The sequence below is a fragment of the Bos indicus x Bos taurus genome, chromosome 1, assembly GCF_003369695.1.
Source record: "Bos indicus x Bos taurus breed Angus x Brahman F1 hybrid chromosome 1, Bos_hybrid_MaternalHap_v2.0, whole genome shotgun sequence".
In the NCBI taxonomy this organism is placed as follows: Eukaryota; Metazoa; Chordata; class Mammalia; order Artiodactyla; family Bovidae; genus Bos; species Bos indicus x Bos taurus.
The window spans coordinates 150260633-150282651 of record NC_040076.1 but is presented as its reverse complement, the minus strand read 5'-3'; the positions used below and the strand labels follow the sequence as shown (position 1 = coordinate 150282651).

At 45.8% G+C, this 22019-nt stretch overlaps 1 protein-coding gene across 3 annotated transcripts in view; it reads left to right on the top strand.

The window, feature by feature from the left end:
• ERG (ETS transcription factor ERG) overlaps positions 1-22019 on the top strand; it is a 316149-nt gene that overhangs the window by 57759 nt on the left and 236371 nt on the right. For all 3 annotated transcript variants that reach the window (XM_027548950.1, XM_027548974.1, XM_027548956.1), the window contains exon 2: positions 19795-19897. The gene's annotated coding sequence lies outside the window, so the exon portion shown is untranslated. The remainder of the gene's footprint in view (positions 1-19794; positions 19898-22019) is intronic.

Genomic DNA, 22019 nt, shown 5'->3' with positions numbered 1-22019 from the left:
CTTTTCACATCAGGTTGTAATCATTCTGTATATGGTAGTAATGTTTTGTATTTTCTTCCGTTTATTTTGTGAAAGATGTTTTCAGGTATCTGATTAAATTATCATAATGTTGCAGACATTTTAGAGTAGAAATTTGTAATTAAGACATGGGACTAGTAAAATAAAAAAGAAGGGGAATCAGGGTTTCCAATTTGTTTTTTTTTGTTTTTTTTTTGTCAAGTAAGGAAGCAAAAAACAGAAAGCAAAAAACCAAGAAAAAAAATCCTATTGTGCAGTTTCACAGCATTTCTAAAGGACATTTTAACACCGAGGGAAAAAAGGATATTATCTCAAAGGAAAGTGCCTTCAGTTCCTTTAGTTTAGCTTTATGAATAAAATTTATCTTCTTCCACTTTCCCCCCTGTTTCTCCAAAGATGCTTGAAAACTTTATGAGGGGACTTCCTGATCCAGAAACAGGGTCAAGGATTCCCTGGACCTGGTTAGTGACTGGAGGATCTTACCAATGTCTGCATTTGTGACTTTGCTTGCAAAATAGCTGACTGATTGAGTGAAAACCAGTGAGAAAGCTGGGTGTTTCAAGTGGCCGACCCCAAATCCATCGCTTTTCACACAGGTGAAAATGAAAGTCAACGCTAAATCGTGTCGGACTCTTTTGTAACTCCATGGATTGTAACCCACCAGGATCCTCCATCCGTGGGATTCTCCAGGCAAGAATCCTAGAGTGGGTTGCCATTCCCCTCTCCAGAGGATCTTCCCCGCTCAGGGATCGAACCCAGGTCTCCTGCACGGCAGGCAGATTCTTTACCGTCTGAGCCACCAGGGAAGAAGCCACAAAGGTGGAGCTTCTCAAAAGTCCCAGAACAGAGAGCCCCCAAAGATGGCTCTGATATTTGTCTACTTTAGTGCAATCTTGTCTGAAAATCTTGAAAACTGTTCAGTTAAGAGAACATTGACATTGGAGACCCTGACATTTTTATGTACATTTTTGGTGAAGGAGGATCTGATCTGGACACGTTTCAGATCTCTTCCCGTGGCAGAGGTACCCTCTCAAAGAAAAGCTTTTTAGGTAATTGGCGTATAAATTAAAAGTGTAACACTAGACCCTGATGCAGGGAAAGATTGAAGACGGAGGAGAAGGGGACAACAGAGGATGAGATGGTTGGATGGTATCACCAACTTGATGGCCATGAGTTTGAGCAAGCTCCAGAAGTTGGTAATAGACAGGGAAGCCTGGTGTGCTGCAGTCCATGGGGTCACAGAGAGTCGGACATGACTGAGCGACTGAACTGAACTGAACTGAACACTGTTGAACCAGCTCAGTTTGACACGAGTGTGTGTTCCTGGTATCCTGGGCTGGACAGGTTTTCAGTGTCACCTGGTCTGTGCTCCTTCCTGTAATAAGTCTGGGTCCCCTGCCTCTTTGGCTCAGTTGGGCTCCTGCCCCAGCCATGGCCAAGCTCACCGGTTCTCAGCAGAGACAGAAAGCGCTTCAGTACCTTTTTGTTTTGGTGTGGTTTATCTTTCACTTCTCAGGAGGAAATTCCTTCCAACTGGATCATAATTTTCTGAGGACTTTCACCAGATCTTAGAGTTTCAGGAATGAAAGGCTCATGTGTTTTATTCAGGAAACTTCCAGTTGCTGAAAGGACTTGAATGTTGAGTATCAGATCCCTGTGAGGTGTGCAAAGATACTCTTCAAAAGGGCTTGAGAGAAAAAGGACAAAGCCCACACACATCAATGTCTTATTAAGCATTATTTTCAGTGCTGTTTCTCTGTGCCACTAGTGACTGAATGCAGAAAGATTTTTGACCATAATTTTGTATAATATATGATAATTTAATGAAACACTCTAATGATAAGGGTGGATTTAAATTACTATAAATACATGGGTTACTGCCTTTTCAGTCCCCACCACCTCTACCCCCTGTTTAAAGTCAATATTTATCAAAAATTGTTTGATTTTCAAATGTCTGATGTTTGCACAGCTGTTTTGCTTTCCTTTTTTTTTTTTCAAAGTTCCTACATTTGCAATGAAAGTGTCAAAAGTTAAAGGCTGAAATTAAATCAAGAAGTAGGAGGTTTATGCCCAGCGCAAATAACAGGATGCGGCGGTGCAATCAGAAAAGACAATGGGGATGGCTCTGAAGACCTTCAAAGTCTTCCTGAGCTCAAAACACTCTTCATGAAGTAGCTTCCTTTTTCAGAAGTGCTCATGAGGCTTTGACTTCTGCTTCTTTTGATTTTTTTATGCCTATGAATTTAAGTTGCTTCTCTTATTATTCTAGGAGAAGACTGTTACCGTCTCTCCTTAAGGTGGTGACTGGAAGTGCTCACAGAAATAAGAGGATCAGTGAAAATAGGAGCAGGAGTTGAATGCTCACGGCAGCAAGCCAAGGGGGTGAGAAACCTGGGCGGTCAGGCCATCTGAGAGCAGAGGTGGGAGGAGTTCCTCTGCTGGGTATGGGGACAGTGTTTAGTCATTATTCGGACCTCCCCCCAGCTCCTGTAACCGTCCCGAGTTTCCTGGTTAGCCTTTGGCAATTTAAGCAGAAAACAATATTGATATCTAACTGTCTAGCGTTTGTGTCTGTCTGTCTCTCTCTGTGTCTTTCTACTGTGTATTCACCAATCATCCTCTACCTTTCTTTTATCTATCTTTCCATCTCTCTATCTGTCTGTCCGTCTCTCTGATTTTCTCTTCTGATGCATGACTAGCACAATCGTTCCATAAACTAACTTAGAGATTTGCTTTGATTTCCTTTAGGCTTTACCAGACTTTGTAAATCTTTCGGGACCACACCACCTTCACAACTGAGCCTTCCCTTCACTTGTGTTCTTTAAATATTAGTTTGGATTCCCACCTCGTATGGCTCTTCTGTTTTAGGCTCTGTCATCTGAATCACTGGGAGTGGGGCGTGAGGGGTGGGAATCCCGGGACCAATTATGGAATCTGATGATTCTCTGAATCATGTGACATCCATCAGTTTCAGTAACACAAGCTGGTGAACCCTGTGTCCTTTGGGTAGAGACGATACTTCTGGTTGTCTGTTGTTCCCCTGTAGACCTGATTGTTGTAGCCAGAAATGGGGAAAAAAAATTAATGGTGACAATGTGGGCATCTCAGAGCTAAGGATTTCCAGGTGGGGCTAGACGCATGGACATGTTGGAATTGGAGAGTTGCCTTTTCATTTCCCATGAGCTCTATCAGAATTTAAAGATTGCCTGAAGTCTCAAGCTGTTTTATTGTGGCTCACCTATCAGAATTTAAAGATTGCCTGAAGTCTCAAGCTGTTTTATTGCGGCTCACCTATAGAAGATACTCGATGTTAGTTATTGGTTGTCTGGAAAAACTAAAACATAAACCAAGAAACAAAACCAAAACCTCTTGGCATATTTCAACAGGAAATGTCTCTTAATTGTTTAATTCTGTTTTTGACTAGTCGTGTGATTTCATGCTTATTAAGATTTTCTTATTATTGCGTTTCTTGGTCAAGTCAGATGGAACTTCTCGTCCCTGCCCTTAACTCCTCTCAAGAGCAGGCAGGGGTGGCTGGTAGGATTGAGGAAGTCCTAGAGTCCGGGCAGGAGACGGGCTGCCACCTGGGGTGGGGTCACGCCAGTGCCCCCTCTGGGCCCTGCATTGTCCGCTTCTGTGCTGCCTTCTATGGAGCAGGGGTGGAGGGCTCCCCGTGACACTGCCCTGGAGCTGTTCTGAGTCCTGTCTTTAGGGGGACACTTTCTTTCTCACCCACCCTTCCCTGTGGGGACGTGCAAACCCAACCGTGAAGTTTATTTTTTTACTTTTTAATTAATTAATTAATTTTTGTGTTTGGAAGTTTTCTCCTTATTTTAATTGAACTATAAAAAGTGAAATCCCTTATGATTATACAGCAGAAGTGACAAATAGATTCAAGGGATTAGATCTGGTAAGAGTACGTGAAGAACTGCAGATGGATGTTCCTAACATTGTACAGGAGGCAGTGATCAAAACCATTTCTAAGAGAAAGAAATGCAAAAAGGTGAAATGGTTGTCTGAGGCGGCTTACAAATAGCTGAGAAAAGAAGAGAAGCAAAAGGCAAAAGAGAAAAGGAAAGATTTATCCATCTGAATGCAGAGTTCCAGAAAATAGCGGGGAGAGACAAGAAAGCATTTTTAGGTGAACAATGCAAAGAAATAGAGGAAAACCACAGAGTAGGAAAGACTAGAAATCTCTTCAAGAAAATTAGAGATACCAAGGGAACATTTCATGCAAAGATAGGCACAATAAAGGACAGAAACAGTATGAACCTAACAGAAGCAGAAGATATTAAGAAGAGGTGGCAAGAATACACAGAAGAACCATGCAAAAAAGATCTTCATGACCCAGATAATCACGATGGTGTGATCACTCACCAAGCCAGACATCATGAAGTGTGAAGTCAAGTGGGCCTTGGGAAGAATCATTAGAAAAAGCTGGTGGAAGTGATGAAATTCCAGCTGCTGTTGATGTTTGTTTAGTTGCTCAGTCATGTCTGACTCTTTGCGACCCATGGACTGCAGCACCCCAGGATTCCCTGTCCTTCACTGGCTCCCAGAGTTTGCTGAAACTCATGTCCATCGAGTTGGTGATGCCATCCAAATGTCTCATCCTCTGTTGTCCCCTTCTCTTCCTACCTTCAGTCTTTCTCAGCATGAGTCTTTTCTAATGAGTCTGCTCTTTAAATCAAGTGGCCAGAGTCTTGGAGCTTCAGTTTCAGCATCAGTCCTTCCAGTGAATATTCAGCGTTGATTTCCTTTAGGATTGACTGGTTTGATCTCCTTGCTGTCCAGGGGACTCTCAAGAATGTTCTCCAACACCACAGTTCAAAAGCATCAAGTTTTTGGTGCTCAGACTTCTTTATGGTCCAACTCTCACATCCATACATGACTACTGGAAAAACCATAGCCTTGGCTAGACAGACCTTTGTTGGCAAAGTAATGTCTTTGCTTCTTAATATGCTGCTTAGGTTTGTCATAGCTTTTATTCCAAGGAAAAAGTGTCTTAATTTCATGGCTGCAGTCACCATCTGTAGTGATTTTGGAGCCCAAGAAAATAAAGTCTGTCACTGTTTCCACTGTTTCCCCATCTATTTTCCATGAAGTGATGGAATGGGATGCCATGATCTTTGTTTTTTAAATGTTGAGTTTTAAGCCAGCTTTTTCACTCTCCTCTTTCACCTTCATAAAGAGGCTCTTTAGTTCCTCTTTGCTTCTGCCATAAGAGTGGTGTCATCTGCATATCTGAGGTTATTGATATTTCTCCCAGCAATCTTGATTCCAGCTTATATTTCATCCAGCCTGGCATTTTGCATGAGGTACTCTGTTTATAAGTTAAATAAGCAGGATGACAATATACAGTCTTGATATACTCCTTTCCCAATTTGAAACCAGTACATTGTTACATGTGGGGTCTAACTGTTGCTTCTTGACCTGTGTACAGGTTTCACAGGAGGCAGGTAAGGTTGTCTGGTGTTCCCATCTATTTAAGAATTTTCCACAGTTTGTTGTGATCCACACAGTCAAAGGCTTTAGTGTAGTCAGTGAAGCTTTCTGGAATTCTCTTGTTTTTCAATGATCTGACGGATGTTGGCAATTTGATCTCTGGTTCCTCTGCCTTTTCTAAATCCAGCTTGAACACCTGGAAGTTCTCGGTTCATGTACTCTTGAAGCCTAGTTTTGAGAATTTTGAGCATTTCTTTGCTAGCATGTGAGATGAGTGCAGTTGTGCAGTAGTTTGAACATTCTTTGGCATTGCCTTTCTTTGGGATTGGACTGAAAACTGACCTTTTCCAGTCTTGTGGCCCCTGCTAAGTTTTCCAAATTTGCTGGCATACTGAGTGCAGCACTTTCACAGCATCATCTTTTAGGATTTGAAATAGCTCAGCTGGAATTCCATCACCTCCACTAGCTTTGTTCGTAGTGGTGCTTCCTAAAGCTGGCTTGACTTCGCACTCCAAGATGTGTGGCTCTAGATGGGTGATCACACCATCGTGGTTATCTGTGTTATTAAGATGTTTTTTGTATAGCTCTTCTGTGTATTCTTGCCACCTGTTCTTAATATCTTCTGTTAGGTCCAATTGAGCTACTTCAAATCCTACTTGATTTGAAATAGTTGATTTGTAATGTTTCAAGTATACAACAAAGTGATGCAGACATATATTTTCTTTTTCATATCCTTTCCATTGTTTGTTACTGTTGCTCATTCACTAAGTCCTGTTCAACCCCCTGCAGCCTAATGGACTGCAGCACGCCAGGCTTCCCTGTCTTTCACTGTCTCCTGGAGTTTGCTCAGATTAATGTCTGTTGAGTCAGTATGCTTATCTAATGATCTCACCCTGTATCACCCCCTTTGCCTGCAATTTTCCCCAACATCAGGATCTTTTCCAATGAGCCAGCTCTTCCCATCAGGTGGCCAAAGTATTGGAGTTTCAGCCTCAGCATCAGTCCTTCCAATGAATATTCAGGACTGATCTCCTTTAGGATGGACTGGTTGGATCTCCTTGCTGTCCAAGGGACTCTCAGAGTCTTCTCCAACACCACAGTTCAAAAGCATCAATTCTTTGGCGCTCAGCCTTCTTTACGGTTGATCCCATTACAGGTTATTACAAGATACTGATGATAGTTCCCTGTGCTATGCAGTAGGGACTTGTTTATCTACTATACACACAGCAGTATATATCTGTTAATCCCATATTCCCTATTTATCCTCCCGCACCGTTTTCGCTTTGGGGACCCTAAGTTTGTTTTCTATGCCTGTGAGTCTCTTTCTGTTTTGTAAAAGAGTTCATTTGTGTCATTTGTAGGCTCTGCGTCCAGGTGATACCACACGGTATTTGTCCTTTTCGAAACCCTAGGGTGGGAGCAACGGGATGTCTCTTCCAGCCCCTGTTCTGTATCAGGCAGGTGCTTCTGACTGTGCTGTGATCAGAACTTCAGTGCTCAGCTGTTCTTTGAGTCGGGTGTTCACACTCATTGCTGTGCAGTCCCAGGTGAGCCAAAGCTGTGGGTGGGTGGAGGGGTGATGGGTCTGTTACCAGCCTGAGCCCCTCTAGACCCTTCTGCCTCTTGGAGTTTATCCCGGGGTCCATGTTGCTTTCGTCCCTGTGCCCAAGCTCGGTCCCCACCGCTCCCTGATTCCGTGTCTTTCTGTCTCCCCATTTCTTGCACAGTCCACATGGGCTGTTGCTCACTCTTGGCTCATGTGCCTACTCCCACCTGGTTTGGTTCAAGGTTTTCCTCCTGTGGCCTCAGCCACACCTGTGAGAAGCTGGGCACCTGTGTTTCACAGGTGCTGGGCTGAGTGGAAGGCATTGCCGGATAAAGTTTATTTCCCCCCAAGTTCACGGTTTGAGTCTGCATGTCTCACCCTCACCCCAGTCTCTTTCCCCAGCACTTCTGGGGACTCAGGGGCAGTCTTAATTTTCAAGCACTGAGAAGCCCAGGTTAGTCTAATCAGTGCAAGCCTGTCTTCCAGTCCATTTAAAGATCCTTTGCATGTTCAGCCTGTCTCAGAATCAGCAAGTCCAGGGCCCATGGGCGGTCCCTGTCCTGGCCCTGCTGTTCCTCTCCTTCTCCCCCTCTGCCTCTGTCCTCCATGACTGCAGCAGGAGTGGAGGGTGGCCAGAGGCTGTTGGAAGCCCTCTTCCCAGGGCACTGTGCTTTGTTAGGCTCTCAGCACTGGCAACAAGGAGATCCAACCAGTCCATCCTAAAGGAAATCAGTCCTGGTGTTCATTGGAAGGACTGATGCTGAAGCTGAAACTCCAATACTTTGGCCACCTGATGCGAAGAGCTGACTCATTTGAAAAGAGCCTGATGCTGGGAAAGATTGAGGGCAGGAGCAGAAGGGGCCGACAGAGGATAAGATGTTGGATGGCATCACTGACTCAATGGACATGAGTTTGAGTAAACCGGGAGTTGGTGACGGACAGGGAGGCCTGGCGTGCTGCAGTCCATGGGGTTGCAAAAAATCGGACATGACTGAGCAACTGAACTGAACTGAAGTGAAGCACTGGATGTCTTCCATGGGGCAAGTTGCAAGGTTCTCAAGGCTTTAAAGGGACCATAGCCCTCTGTGTTGTGGTGATTCCCCCAGGCTTATCTGCTTCTGATCCCCCCTTCCTGGTTTCTGTGCCCCTGGGATGCCTGCAGCTGCCTTCTCTCAGGTGTGACTCGGTCCTGAGGGCCGGCATCCCACCTTGCAGAGGATGCCCAGGCCATTGCCAGCAGCTCTCCGTGCTCCCACCAGGCCTCCCCGGCCTGTCTGCTCTTGGGTGGCTCCAGGCTACTCCTCTGAAGGATTCTTCCTCTGGAAGTCAGTCCCTAGACCCTAGCTGCTTGGAACCTGGGGGCCCCTGGGAGGCTTCCCGAATGGTTCTTCTGAAACTTCACTCACCTGCTTTGAGCAGAGTGTGCGCTTATGCATGTAAGTGATATAATTTCATATTTATTCCTGTCTCTCTGACAAAAGATGATGATGTTAGCAAGAGAAGCTGCACTCTTCTCCCTGGCCTGATCAATAGGTGTTTTCTCAGCTTTCCTCCTAAAGGAAATCAGTCCTGAATGTTCATTGGAAGGACTGATGTTGAAGCTGAAACTCCGTACTTTGGCCACCTGATGTGAAGAGCTGACTCATTGGAAAAGACCCTGATGCTGGGAAAGATTGAGAGCAGGAGGAGAAGGAGACGACAGACAATGAGATGGTTGGATGGCATCATTGACTCGATGGGCATGAGTTTGAGTAATCTCTCCGGGAGTTGGCAATGGACAGGGAGGCCTGGCATTCTGCAGCCCATGGGGTTGCAAAGAGTCAGACACGACTGACAAAATGAACTGAACTGAACAGCTTTCCTCTGCAAGGGCCTCAAGGTGTGTTTGACTGTCTGCCTTGTGTTTTTAGTAAGCATGGATAGACACAACGGGATGGAGAGTGGTTGGTGTGATGTCTGGGCCCACGCCACGTCTGAAGCACCAGTGAGGGAAACTCCTCGTGGGAGGGTCCACACGACCTGGCCCTGCCTGAAATGCTACTCTTGACCTTCCCAGGAAGGCCACAGTGGCTGGCTGAGATTTGAGGACGTTGATTCAGACAATGGATTGCCAGAATTTAGCATTTTGGAGACATCTAGTAAACTAAGGGACTCTTCAGAGAAGACTGGGAGGGCGTTAAGGCAAAGATTGGCTTGCATGCGTCTGTCCGAGTGGATTTTTGTCTTTGGGGTATGAGTTGGTTCTGAGCAATCAGTGTAACAGCGTTCAGCTTTTTAAAGCAGGGGTACCCAACCTCTAGGCCACAGACCGGTTATCTGTCTGTGGTCTGTTAGAAATTGGGCCGCACAGCAGGAGGCGAGCAGTAGAAGAAAACAAAACCACTCCCCTCCCGCCGCCTATCATGGAGAAATTGTCTTCCATGAAGCCAGCCCCTGGTGCCAAAAAGGTTGCTCACGACTCCCCTAAGGGACATCATTTCACTCATCCTGTTGTTGTCCAGTGGCTCAGTCATGTCCGACTCTTTGTGACCTCATGGACTGCAGCACACCAGGCTTCCCTGTCCATCACCATCTCCCAGAGCTTGCTCAAACTCATGTCCATTGAGTCGGTGATGCCATCCAACCATCTCATCCTCTGTCATTCCCTTCTTCTCCCGCCCTCAATCTTTCCCAGCATCAGAGTCTTTTCCAATGAGTCGACTCTTCACGTCAGGTGGCCAGAGTATTGGAGCTTCACCTTGAGCATCAGTCCTTCCAGTGAATATTTGGGACCGATATCCTTTAGGATGGACTGGTTGTATCTTCTTGCAGTCCAAAGGACTCTCAAGAGTCTTCTCCAACACTGCAGTTCAAAAGCATCAATTCTTTGGCACTCAGCTTTCTTCACGGTCCAACTCTCACATCCATACATGACCACAGGAAAAACCATAGCCTTGACTAGACGGACCTTTGTTGGCAAAGTAATGTCTCTGCTTCTGAATATGCTGTCTAGGTTGGTCATAACCTTCCTTCCAAGGAGTAAGCATCTTTTCATTTCATGGCTGCAATCACCATCTGCAGTGATTTTGGAGCCCAGAAAAATAAAGTCTGACACTGTTTCTACTGTTTCCCCATCTATTTGCCATGAAGTGATGGGACCAGATGCCATGATTTTCATTTTCTGAATGTTGAGCTTTAAGCCAACTTTTTCATTCTCCTCTTTCACTTTCATCAAGAGGCTTTTTAATTCCTCTTCACTTTCTGCCGTAAGGATGGTGTCATCTGCATATCTGAGGTTATTGATATTTCTCCCGGCAATCTTGATTCCAGTTTGTGCTTCTTCCAGCTCAGCGTTTTGCATTAGCTTCATATAAAACTCAGCAGAGATCTCAGGTGCTCACCCCCTGAACAGAGCAGAGCGCGAGTTCAGCAGGAGAGAACATGGTGAGAGAGGGTCAGGCTCTGCTCCCCAGGAGGGCGGAGAGCCCCTTCCCTGCAGCCCCTCTCTTAGCTCCCATCTTGGCCCCTGCCTGATGGAGGTCTCTGCAGTGCTCTGGGGCTCCGAGAAGCTATAGACCAAGCCCTGGAGCTCCGTTCCACCATGCCCAGCTCCACCGCTCGGGGCCTGAGGATGCTGTTGGACGTCCCTGGACTGGATCAGGGCGCCCCATCTTCCCCTAGAGCCCCCCCTCCCCACTTGCCATCCCCTCTTCTCTCTCCTGAGGGCCCCCCGAGTCTTGGCATGTCCTCTGCCCTCCGCCCTGCTCCCGGCTCTTTGGCTGCCTTGCCTTCACTACCAGCTGGACCATTCCAGCAGCTTGCTCTCTGTGGTCAGCCACCTCGGGGATCTTCCCTGAAGCCTGTATGGGACGCTCCCCTCTGCAGAGGCGCAAGCACCCCCCATTGCTGTTTGCAGAGCAAGGGTCGCACTTTAGAGCCTTTCCCTCTGGGCCCTCCCTCTGGCTCCGTCTAACCGTCTCCCATCCGCACAAGCCTTCCTGCTGGGTCCAGTGAGGTGTCCACAATCCCACCGCGGGTTCTGTTACTTCTCCATTATTCTGGAACGTCTGAGGAACTGAGCCGGCTTCTTTGGGCCCCTTTGCTCTGCCTTGAAAGTCCTCCTTGACTGCCGCAGGGGAGGGCAAAGATGATTTAGATGTTGTCATGCTGTTGGCGACTTCTCTGCTGCTCAGTCAGTAGAGAATCCGCTTGCAATGCAGGAGACCAGGGTTCAATCCCCTGATTGGGAAGATCTAGTTTAGAAGGAAATGGCAACCCCCTCCAGTATTCTTGCCTGGAGAATCCAATGGTCAGAGGAGCCTGGGGGGCTACAGTCCATAGGGTGGCAAGAGTTGGACACGACTGAGCGACTAAACCACCACCACCATGCTGTTGGCAGAGGCTTTTACTCACACGCAGCAGTGACTGTGCTGTGTCTCCTTTGGAGACATGTCTTCTGCAGTCGTGTCCCACGTCTATGTCACTTACTCGAGCTGCCCGGACTGCCCCCCTCCTCCAGATCTTTATAAGTTCTTCCTATTTTTCATCAGCTAATTTAAATCCTACTACCCAAAGCTGAAGCTCTCTCTTCCTCATCCCTGAGCTGTCCCAGTGCTTGTTATCTTACTTGCTATGTTGCCCTCTGGGCTGCCCTGGCGCCTCAGATGGTAAAGAATCTGCCTGCAATGTGGGAGACCCAGGTTTGACCCCTGGGTCAGTAAGATCCCCTGGAAAAGGGAATGACAAGCAACTCCACTATTCTTGCCTGGAGTATTCGATGGACAGAGGACCCTGGCGGGCTCCTTCCTTCAGTCCATGGGGTCAACAAAGAGCCGAACAGGACTGAGCAACTAACGTGCACACACGTCGCCCTTTATTCTATATCATAAAACATCAGGCCACAAGGTAAGTAACTTTCCCTCAAGGCATGAGAGACACAGCGTGGAACTCCTTTGTCTGGCCTCACCCCTGTGCCTGCCTCTTTGGGTGCTGTCCTCAGTTAGCACTTACTGAAGAACTGATGCTTTTGAACTGTGGTGTTGGAGAAGGCTCTTGAGAGTCCCTTGGACTGCAAGGAGATCCAACCAGTCCATCCTAAAGGAAATCAACCCTGAATATTCATTGGAAAGACTGATGCTGAAGCTGAAACTCTAATACTTTGGCCACCTGATGTGAAGCGCTGACTCATTTGAAAAGACCCTGATGCTGGGAAAGATTGAAGGCAGGAGGAGAAGGGGATGACAGAGGATGAGATGGTTGGATGGCATCACCGACTCAATGGACATGAGTTTGAGTAAACTCTGGGAGTTGGTGATGGACAGGGAGGCCTGGCGTGCTGCAGTCCATAGGGTAGCAAAGAGTCGGACAGGACTGAGCGACTGGACTGAACTGAACTGCAGGGCTCCCTGATGGTGGATTTCATGGAGGGTTCTGTGCGGAGGGAGTGCACAGCCTTGCAGTCAGAGGCGCATTATAAACCTCACGTCCCGAGTGTCAGTGAAGGGTGTTTGTGTTGACACAATTTCTGTTTAAATACATGAGAAGTTTTAACGATCTGTCTTTCCAAAGTGTGTCCTGTACCTAGGAGGCAATTTGAATGCGGTTCTCTTAAACGAGTCAAAAGTCAAGCAGAAACGGAAAAGCTGGCTTCCGTGCTCCTGGTAGTGAAAAATGCCATCACCAGGGAGCCAGGGTGTCTCAGCCAAGCCAGCGGGCATAGACTGACCTTCAGGACAAGTTCCGGGTTCTTTGAATTTCCTCCCTATTTCAGAGCACAAGGAAAGCTTTCCCGCTTGATACTCTCTAAGCGTTTGGTGATATGTTGTTTTTTAACTGTGGGGCAGTAAAGACAGATAATGTAATGAATTATCTGCGTTATTAGAAAGTCTCAGTGTTTTTTTCTTTCTACCTTTATCAAATTGATTTTTCTTAGGAACACTTGACTCTTGATCTGTCTCTTCAAAGTCTATTCAAAATAAAGACATCTGAGGATGCTGATAGAAGGAATTTCATCTGAAAATGTTGCTCTGTAATATCCCTACATGTAATCTCTCTGTTAATGTACATTTCTTTCCTTTTGCTCTGTTAAAAATCCTCTTGCCACTCAGGAAGTTCACATTTCTCATTTATGATACTGAGATGGTAATTACAATAGCAGTTAACTTGGCAATTAGTTATTTTATATGCTACCTCTAAAGTAATTATGCATTGTTGTTATTTAGGTGCTATAAGCAGTATCTGACTTTTTGTGACCCCCAAGGACTATATAGCCTGTCAGACTCCTCTGTCCATGGGATTTCCCAGGCAAGAATACTGGAGTGGGAAAAAAAAAAATACTGGAGTGGATTTCCATTTCTTTCTTCAGGGGATCTTCCTGACCCATGGATCAAACCCACGTCTCCTACATTGACAAGCAGATTCTTTGCCACTGAGCCACCAGGGAAGCCCAATTATACATTTATAATGTTTTAATTTTTTTTATGCCCAGTGTTGTTAGTTTAAAAATATGACACAAACAAATAATGAAATAAAAATGTGAAACAGACCTCATTGTTCACAAAGATGGCTATCGATACACTTACTATCTCTTAAGATGTGATGTTGTGATTACATCAAGATAGATTCATTTTGAAGGCCAAGATTTGCTTCTAAAACAGACTTTGGGATTCTGTTCCCAAAGATATATTTTGTTTGATGGACTTTCTTAGAAATACATCATGTTCCTTTAATCTGTGGCCTGCTTGTCAGTTGTCTGCCGTTATGAAATGACTAAATATTTATGTTTTTCCAGTTGAGCTTAGGGGGGAAAAAAAAAACCCGACTCTGTTAAATGTGTTTCCTATAACAGAAGGCTCAGTGTAAAACAGGAGAGAAGTTGTATTTATAGTTGTTTTCCTTTTTCTAGATGTCACCCGCCTTTCAAATCTAGCCTGTTTTCTTTCAGATGTCTCATTTTTCCTGGGGACCTCGAGGCCGACCATGGCCCCCAGCCCGAGGGGCTGTGGAGCTGTTTGGGGGCTGGTGGGAGGGGCGGCCACTGCTCCCTCTGTGCAGTCAGCTTGATCAGCTTTCACATGCACATGTCCAGGCCTAGGGGAGAGAAAGACCCAGTGTTGACTCCTTGTAGAATATCTCGGGCTCCAAAAGAATATTACTGTCTAAATTCATTTTGTTCCCTTCTCAGGAATAATAATTAAAAAAAAAAACAAAACCAAGAAGTGATGGGTAGGGGATGAATTGGGAGATTGGGATTGACATATATATATATATATATATATATATATATATATATATAAAATATATAATATACGTATTATACATATATATACACTACGGGCTTCCCTGGTGGCTCAGACAGTAAAGAATTTGCCTGCAATGCGGGACACCCGGGTTTGACCCCTGGATTGGGAAGATGCCCTGGAGAAGGGAACGGCAACCCACTCCAGTATTCTTGCCTGGAGAAGTCCGTGGACAGAAGAGCCTGGTGGGCTACAGTCCTTGGGGTCACAAAGAGCTGGACACAGCCGAGTGACTGAGCGACAACAGCAAACGATTTGGATACCGGGCAGATTCAGGGAGCAGCAGAGCTGATGCAGACGCCGTTTCAGAGCGCTGAGGCGTCTGCTAGCTCTGCACCCCAGCGTCCCGAGTGTCTGCCCTGCCCACAGAGACAGGTTACTGGGGCTCAGCTGCTGGCAGAGCAGCTGTCTGGCTGATCTTCACAGATTTCCTCGCCGTCACCTCGTGACTTGCCAATAGCGTCAGGGCCCTCCGTCTCTGCTGGGCTTCTGGTCCGCCAAGGCTGGTGCCAGCAGACTTGCTGGAAAGATGGCCTGTATCTCTGTTCAGCTCTGCACCTGGGAATTCTGTTAGTTTTTGAAATTGCCCACGATGGGAATAGATAACTTCACGTGTGTGCGCATGGGCTTCCCTGGTGGCTCAGACAGTAAAGCGTCTGTCTGTAACGCGCGAGACCTGGGTTCGATCCCTGGGTCGGGAAGATTCCCTGGAAAAGGGAATGGCAACCCACTCCAGTACTCTTGCCTGGGAAATCCTATGGATGGAGGAGCCTGGTTGGCTACAGTCCATGGCATCGCAAAGAATCGGACACGACTGAGCAACTTCACTGGCTCACTGGTGTGTGTATGCTCAGTTGCTAAGTGTGTCTCACCCTTTTGTGACCCCGTGACTTCCTCTGAAAGAGGCAGAGGAAAGGCCTCTGTCTTCCTCTTCTTCCTCTGTCTCTAGAATCTGTGTCTGCTTTTATGCCTTTCCCTCCATCCTACCTGTAAACACACCCCCTTTTCTCATCCTTAACAAACCAGCCAGACAAACGAGATAAACCGTCTTCTAATTAGATTGTAATCTAATCGAGGGCACGACTGAGTCTTGTGCACTCTAGCTGTTGGCCATTTCTTCTTTTTCCTCGTTATTATTTTGTTTATTACATTTTTTTGCCATGATGTGTGGCATGAAGGATCGCAGTTCACCAACCAGGGACTGAAGCCTCGCCCCCTGTAGTGGAAGCTCGGAGTCTGAACCATGGGGCCAACCCTGGCTGCTGGCAATTTCTCACACGCGGTAGGCATGCAACAAATGTTGAATTGGTGAGCACAGTAGTGCTTCTTCCCTTGAGCTTTCTTCCCCTTGTCTCCCTGTCCATCAGCGTCTTTCATGAATAGCCTGTGTTGACCTTCACATAACCTCCCAACCTTCTGCTAGTGAGCCTTTGGAAACTGGCCACGTTGTTGGAGATCACCCAGAGGTTGTTGACTTGCCACATCTAGTACCATTTGTTCATGTGTGGTTGGGTGATTGACTTGCTCATTTTTATTCAGCTTTCTGCAGATCGATGCTGTGAACTGTTTCTGCCTTACTGAAGGTCCTTCCTCGGCATCCAGGGCTGGGACCTTTTCTGACGTTCTCCTAATTCTCTGACGGCTTCTGCCTCTGCTTGGCCGTCCAGTTTTCCTCTGTCAGTTTCTCAAGTAGTTCAGATGCTGTGCTCAATTGGATCTGCCTCACTCCCTTGTGGGAGATTTTCTGCAGCTGGTGGGGGGTCAAGCCAGGTGTTGGGGGTGTTGGAATTTGTGATTGTGCCTATACAACCTTGTGCTTCCCACTCGACCCTGAAGTCATGGCAAAGCCCACCTCTAGGCAGGGCTCAGTTCAGTGATTGAACGTGGAGGAAGCTGACTTAATGCCTGTTGATAAGTGGATGGATGGAAGACGCATAATGTGTGGTGGGTGGATGGATGGAGGAATACTTGAATGAATGGATGGATTTGAAGGGCAGGTTGAACTTAGATTGTGGAAAGAGACATACACCAATGTGATTTCTTAGCTATAGGGGTAAGTCACTCAACATCCCTGAACTGTTCTTGTAGCCAGAGAGCCTCTCCCGTGTGCCTCCCTTTCACACCCATGCTTTTGCTCATCTGGCTGCTCTACCTTGCATACTTTCCCTTTCCATTCCCACCTATGGAATACCACCAAGTGCCCATGATATATCACCCCTTTGAAGAGGCATTGCCACTCCATGATGCTAGGTGGAATTGCTGCCCCGTCTGTCCTCCTCTCATGACCTGATCACATTCTGCCTCCAAATCAGTCGTTTAACTAGAAGCATAATCCCCTCATCAAACCCTTTGTTTAATGAGGGCACTGTTCTGTGTCCCCTCCGGTACCTGGACACTCAGTACATACGTAGGCTGAGATGGATCACTTACCTTGAAAACAGTTATTTCTCAAGTCTGAGATATAACATTGTATTCAGGGAGATTTATGGGCTGGACTAATTCCGCAGCAGATGATTGTATTTAAAAATCACAATGGAAAAGAGTATTCAGCATGTCTGAGTTGCATACAGATAATCAAAGAGAGGAAGGTGGTTCTTCTGAACACAGACCCTGCTGTATTCCTAGCAGAGACATTTGAACATAGACACAAGGCGCCGATGCTTTCTGCCTAATCCTGTTTTCTGCATCCTGAGCAGAATCCCGAGGTTTGCCTTCGCCTTTTCCCAGAGTGCATGGTTTTATCCCCAGGTCCCCTCCTCTCATGGTCCTGAGATGGCTCAAGGGTCATACAGACAGGACAGTAGCAGATGACCTTTCTTTGTTGGCCAGGAGACTTTCTCCAGAAGTCTTCCTGTCACTTCCCCTGGGGTTGAATTGGCTAAAATGATATCACATGCTCCGTTTTAAGTCAACCAGTGGCAAGAGGAATAGGTGATAGGAGTTGCCCAGTGATAGAAGTTGCCTCTGAAGCTGGGGCAGGGTCAGCCCTTCCCAGGGTGTTTTGGGGGTTGGGCTACACACCCAAGTGGCATTGGGTTTCCTCTCTTAGGAGAGGCGGGCACCATTGTGTCCGCTGCTTTTGCCATTTACGTGGAAAGTGAAAGTGTTAGTTGCTCAGTCGTGTCCAACTCTTTGCAACACATGGACTGTAGCCCACCAGGCTCTCCTATCCATGGAATTCTCCAGGCAAGGATACTGGAGCGGGTTGCCATTCCCTTCTCCAGGGGATCTCCCCAACCCAGGGATTCAACCCGGGTCTCCAGCATTGCAGGCAGATTCTTTCCCATCTGAGCCACCTGGGAACCCCACCTATGGGGACGGGGCTGTAATCGGATGAATGGGGTCCTCTGTGACAGTGTCAGTGTCCCTGGTGTTGCTGGTGGGTATGGTGCCTTTTCACCAATGATGGCTGTTGTTCAGTCAAGGTCCAGGGTTTTTTTGACGAGAAGGCAACTCTCTGGGATAGCTGGTTGTCTATCTTCCCAGAGGTTAAGCTTATGATGCATTCACTGTTGCTGACATAGATGGCCAGGAAAATCTCTGTGTAGGAGGCGACCTCTGGTCCAGCGTGTTTGGGGAACGAGAAGGTTGCAGTTCTCTGAACACGAGACGCTTGTGTCTGTCTGCATGGCACGGCCACAAACAACTGTCCATTGCAGTTGGGCAGTCTCCTGGCTGCTGATGGTCAGTACCAACCTGGCTCCAAGTCAGGGTCTCTCTGTGTGCCATGGCTGCTTTGCAGATTAAACTCTGCCCTTGAGATGCTCAACCGTGTCTGGCTTAGACCATTTCCGAGGAGAATTTTCCACTGACGATGATCACGTGTGTTCCTCTACCTGTCACTGTGCAGAACGCCGGGCTCACCCCGTCTGGGAGGTACCAGGGTTCCTACCACTTGCCCTTGACAGGGTTGGGCGCTGTGTTCCTTGTTATCTGCTTTCTGTGGGACCAGGGGCTCTATTCAGCTGGCTTGAGCAGCTTGCTCTCATAGCAAAGTTCTCAAATGGCTATGTTTTTTGAGTTCCTGAGTCTGGTTTGCATAATTGTCTGACGTTTCTGCTTTGATTGGGCCGGCTGTTAACCTCACGCGGCTGGTAGCGTGCCTTTCTCTGGCAAAGCTTCTCTCTCCCCAGACTTCGTGACATGTCTTTGGATCCTTTGAGGCCGCTCAGCTGGCTTACGGGTAATTTACCTTGTCAGATAAAGTGCCCTCTGGGTAGATGAGATTTTAACAACATTATCATGCTAATTGAAAAATACCCATTGCACATATTTAATAGAATCGTCTCTGGCCTTTGCGCTTGTCTTTAAATCGAGCCCACCAATATTCCATCAGAAATCAAGTGTTTCTTTTGGCAGAGAAGAGGTTTGAGCACAAAAGTGTACTATCAGTCCTTCCAATGAATATTCAGGACTGATCTCCTTTAGGATGGACTAGTTGGATCTCCTTGCAGTCCAAGGGACTCTCAAGAGTCTTCTCCAACACTAATACAGTATTGGAATCAGACTATACATATGGTTTTGTATCATAATTTTCCCAATTTTCCCCTAAGAATTTGGATTTTCCATGTCCTACCAAGCCCTTTGCCCCACCAGTTGGGCCGTTTGCATTCAGTGTCTCAATGCACAGGCCCAAGCCTCCAGGTGGAGCTGGTGGGGGGCCTCTGGGGTGGAGTGGGAGGCTTGGCTGGCTGGTGAAACCATCTATAAATAATATCGCCCATTGCAAATATTGATTTTGATGCACTACTTAAGGCATTTTCTAATTTGAAAATATTTTCAACTGAAAAAGCTGTCATTTGCAATTCGTCATGTTATGAGGATCCTGTCTTAAATATTTTGGGATTGGTTATTTGACTTGGAAAGTTGCAGAAGCACAGAAATTCCTGTATCTCCAAAAAATAAGAGAATGGATATTAGAGCCACTCTGACAGGCATATTCTAAGAAAGACTTTTTTTTTTTCAGTATTGCTCTCATCTTAAAAGTTTTTTTAATAGTTTTGCAAGTTCTATGCTTGCAAAAAATATGGATCCTTGTGGCATCTACACATTATAAAGACTGTTTCTTTCATGTGACTGAGAAAGGTGTCTAATTACGGTTCTCAGGATGCTGAATAAATCCCATCACTCTTTGGAGCAGAGAGCAGTGCTGAAGTACTGATCTGGGGAAACCATTATTACTAAAACTGGGAGCTGGGAGGAAAGGACAAGATTTTCAAAATATTTTCTTTGCAAAAGCATACGTGGACCTCAGTACGTCCATTACAGTTTGGCCTTTATCTCGTTCCTAATTTTTGCTTTATGATGCTGAACTTTTATTTGAAGAAGTGCTGCCATAACTCTGGCCCCTTACTTTTTTTTAGAAGGAAGAATTTTAAGTTCATCCCTCTTTTAAGATACTTTAAAATAATATTTTAGCAGTGGGTTTGTCACTAAATGTACAGTTGATCCTTGGTTTTAACATTTGGGAAAAAACCCAAAGTTTACTATATTGAAATTCTCTTTCAGGTTGTTCCAAGATCTTTGAAGATCCAAGAAGAAGCCGTGTTGACCAAAAGCAAGACAAATGACTTACAGAGAAAAAAGATGGGGGAGCCAAGGGCGATTCAAGGTAAAACAAAAAGCCCCAGAAAAGTCCTGCCTTTCAAAAGTTTTTAGAAAAATGTGAATGTAAAGATTTTGTTTCTTCAGTATTTGGTATTTGGGGGACCCAAACCTCCAAAGACCTTACCTGGGGTCCTTTAATGTACTTTGAGGAGCCTAGGCTGGTTCCCTAGATTCTCCCCCCAACACACAAAATGCCCTTGACCCAGTACCGCCTGTTCCTGCCTTCAACACTGTGGGGTTTTTAAAATCACCACTTTGTAAGTTCTGTATTCATCGCAACTCCTCCTTTCTCCACTGCCTTCTACTTTCTCCTGCTCCATCCAGAAGAGACAGCCAAGAACAATGTCTACAGACTGTGCTTTTTTTTTTTTTTTTGCTTGCCATCTCTCTTTATTCAAGCTATTTGTTGACATGGAAATTGTTGGTTCACGAGGATCCCTTCATGGCAAAGTACAAGGTGAAAATAAGCAGCAGTTCTTGTGCTGAGCGAGGAGGTAGAAGGGTTCTGTCTTGGGCTGATAATTTAGATAATTTATGTGATTCTCTGCTCAGTTCCTATTTTCTGAATAATTATGTAAAACCTTATTTTAGGATTATCCATCCATATACCTAGAAGACTTTGTGTTTCTGAGTTTCCAGTGGCATCAGTGTAATAAGCAAAAATGAGAAATCTATTTTTTATTTATTTTTAATTAAAGGATAATTGCAGTATTGATTCGAGAAATCTATTTTTAAAGGAGCGGGATAGTTTGGAAGAAAAAGTTCGTCAAGAGTAGAAAAATTTCCCAATAAAGTGAAATTACAACGCTGTTGTTTTTTACTCGCTAAGTTGTACCTGACTCTTTGCAACTTCATGGACTGTAGCCCACCAGGCTCCCCTGTCCATGGGATTCCCCAGGCAAGAATACTGGAGTGCGTTGCCATTGCCTCCTCCAGGGCATCTTCCCGACCCAGGGGCTCAACCCGCGTCTCTTCTGTCTCCTGCATTGTCATGCAGATTCTTTACCACTGCGCCACCTGAGAAGCCCGTTGCAGTTCTAGAAGAATGTATTATAAACATGTATTCTACTGCACCATTTTATTCAGTAGATAGTTTTAATATTGACTATATTTCCAAGATCCTTATGTACTATTTTAACGGGTGGTATTATATAGTATAAAATTATAGGAAGCAATGCTTTTGAAGAATTGTGGTAAGAACAGAAACTAAGTAATAAAACAGTGTATCTGTTACTGAAGGGATGCAAATCAGTATGATGCCTTCTTGAATGTGCTTTTATGATAGCTATATTTTTCTGTCCTATTACTGGGTTTGGTTAGTGGTTATTTTACCTGAATTCAATTGCAACCTCATTTTGAGAGGTCCACACAGGGATTGAGTCTTTGCCTTCATTAGCTATGCAAAAAATAAAATAAAAATAAACTTGGAGAATTTCAGCAACTTATCTACAAAACACGCCCCTTGTTTCTTCAGGACTGTCAAGCTTTTCTCAAAAAAAAAAAAGCATTCCAGAGGTCAAAGAGATTATGGTGGGGCTGGTGTAACACTGACTTATGCCTCGAACTTAAGAGTCTGTCCTCTCCTGATGTGAAGGCGGGAGTGATGAGTAGATGGTTCAACAGTTCGTGGTGCCCAGGACGGGCTTGGAGCAGAGTTTGTGTCCAGTAAGAAACTGCAGTTACATTGGACATAGTTCCTGAGGCCACACCCCCATCAGGGCCTGTCCTCTTCATCAGTTAAAAGATGGAAAATAAAGATGTGTCCATTTGCAGGGATGCTGGGACAAAGTACCACAGACTTGGGGGGTGCTTAGACAGCGGAAGTTTGTTCTCTCCCAGCTCTGGAGTTCAGGGTGAGGACAGGCCTGGTTCCTCCTGTCTGTCCATCTCTGTGGCTTATAGATGGTCGTATTCTCCCTCTGTCTTCTGCTTATGCAAATCTGTTTAGAAATTTCCCCCCTTTTTTTTAACTAAGGACACCAGTCATATTGAGTTAGGGCCTACCCTAATGACCCCACTTTAGCTTCATGACCTGCAGAAAGACTCTGTCTCCTAATAAGGTCACATTCTCAGATGCTGGGGGTTTGGGAGCTGAAAAATTGATGCTTTTGAACTGTGGTGCTGGA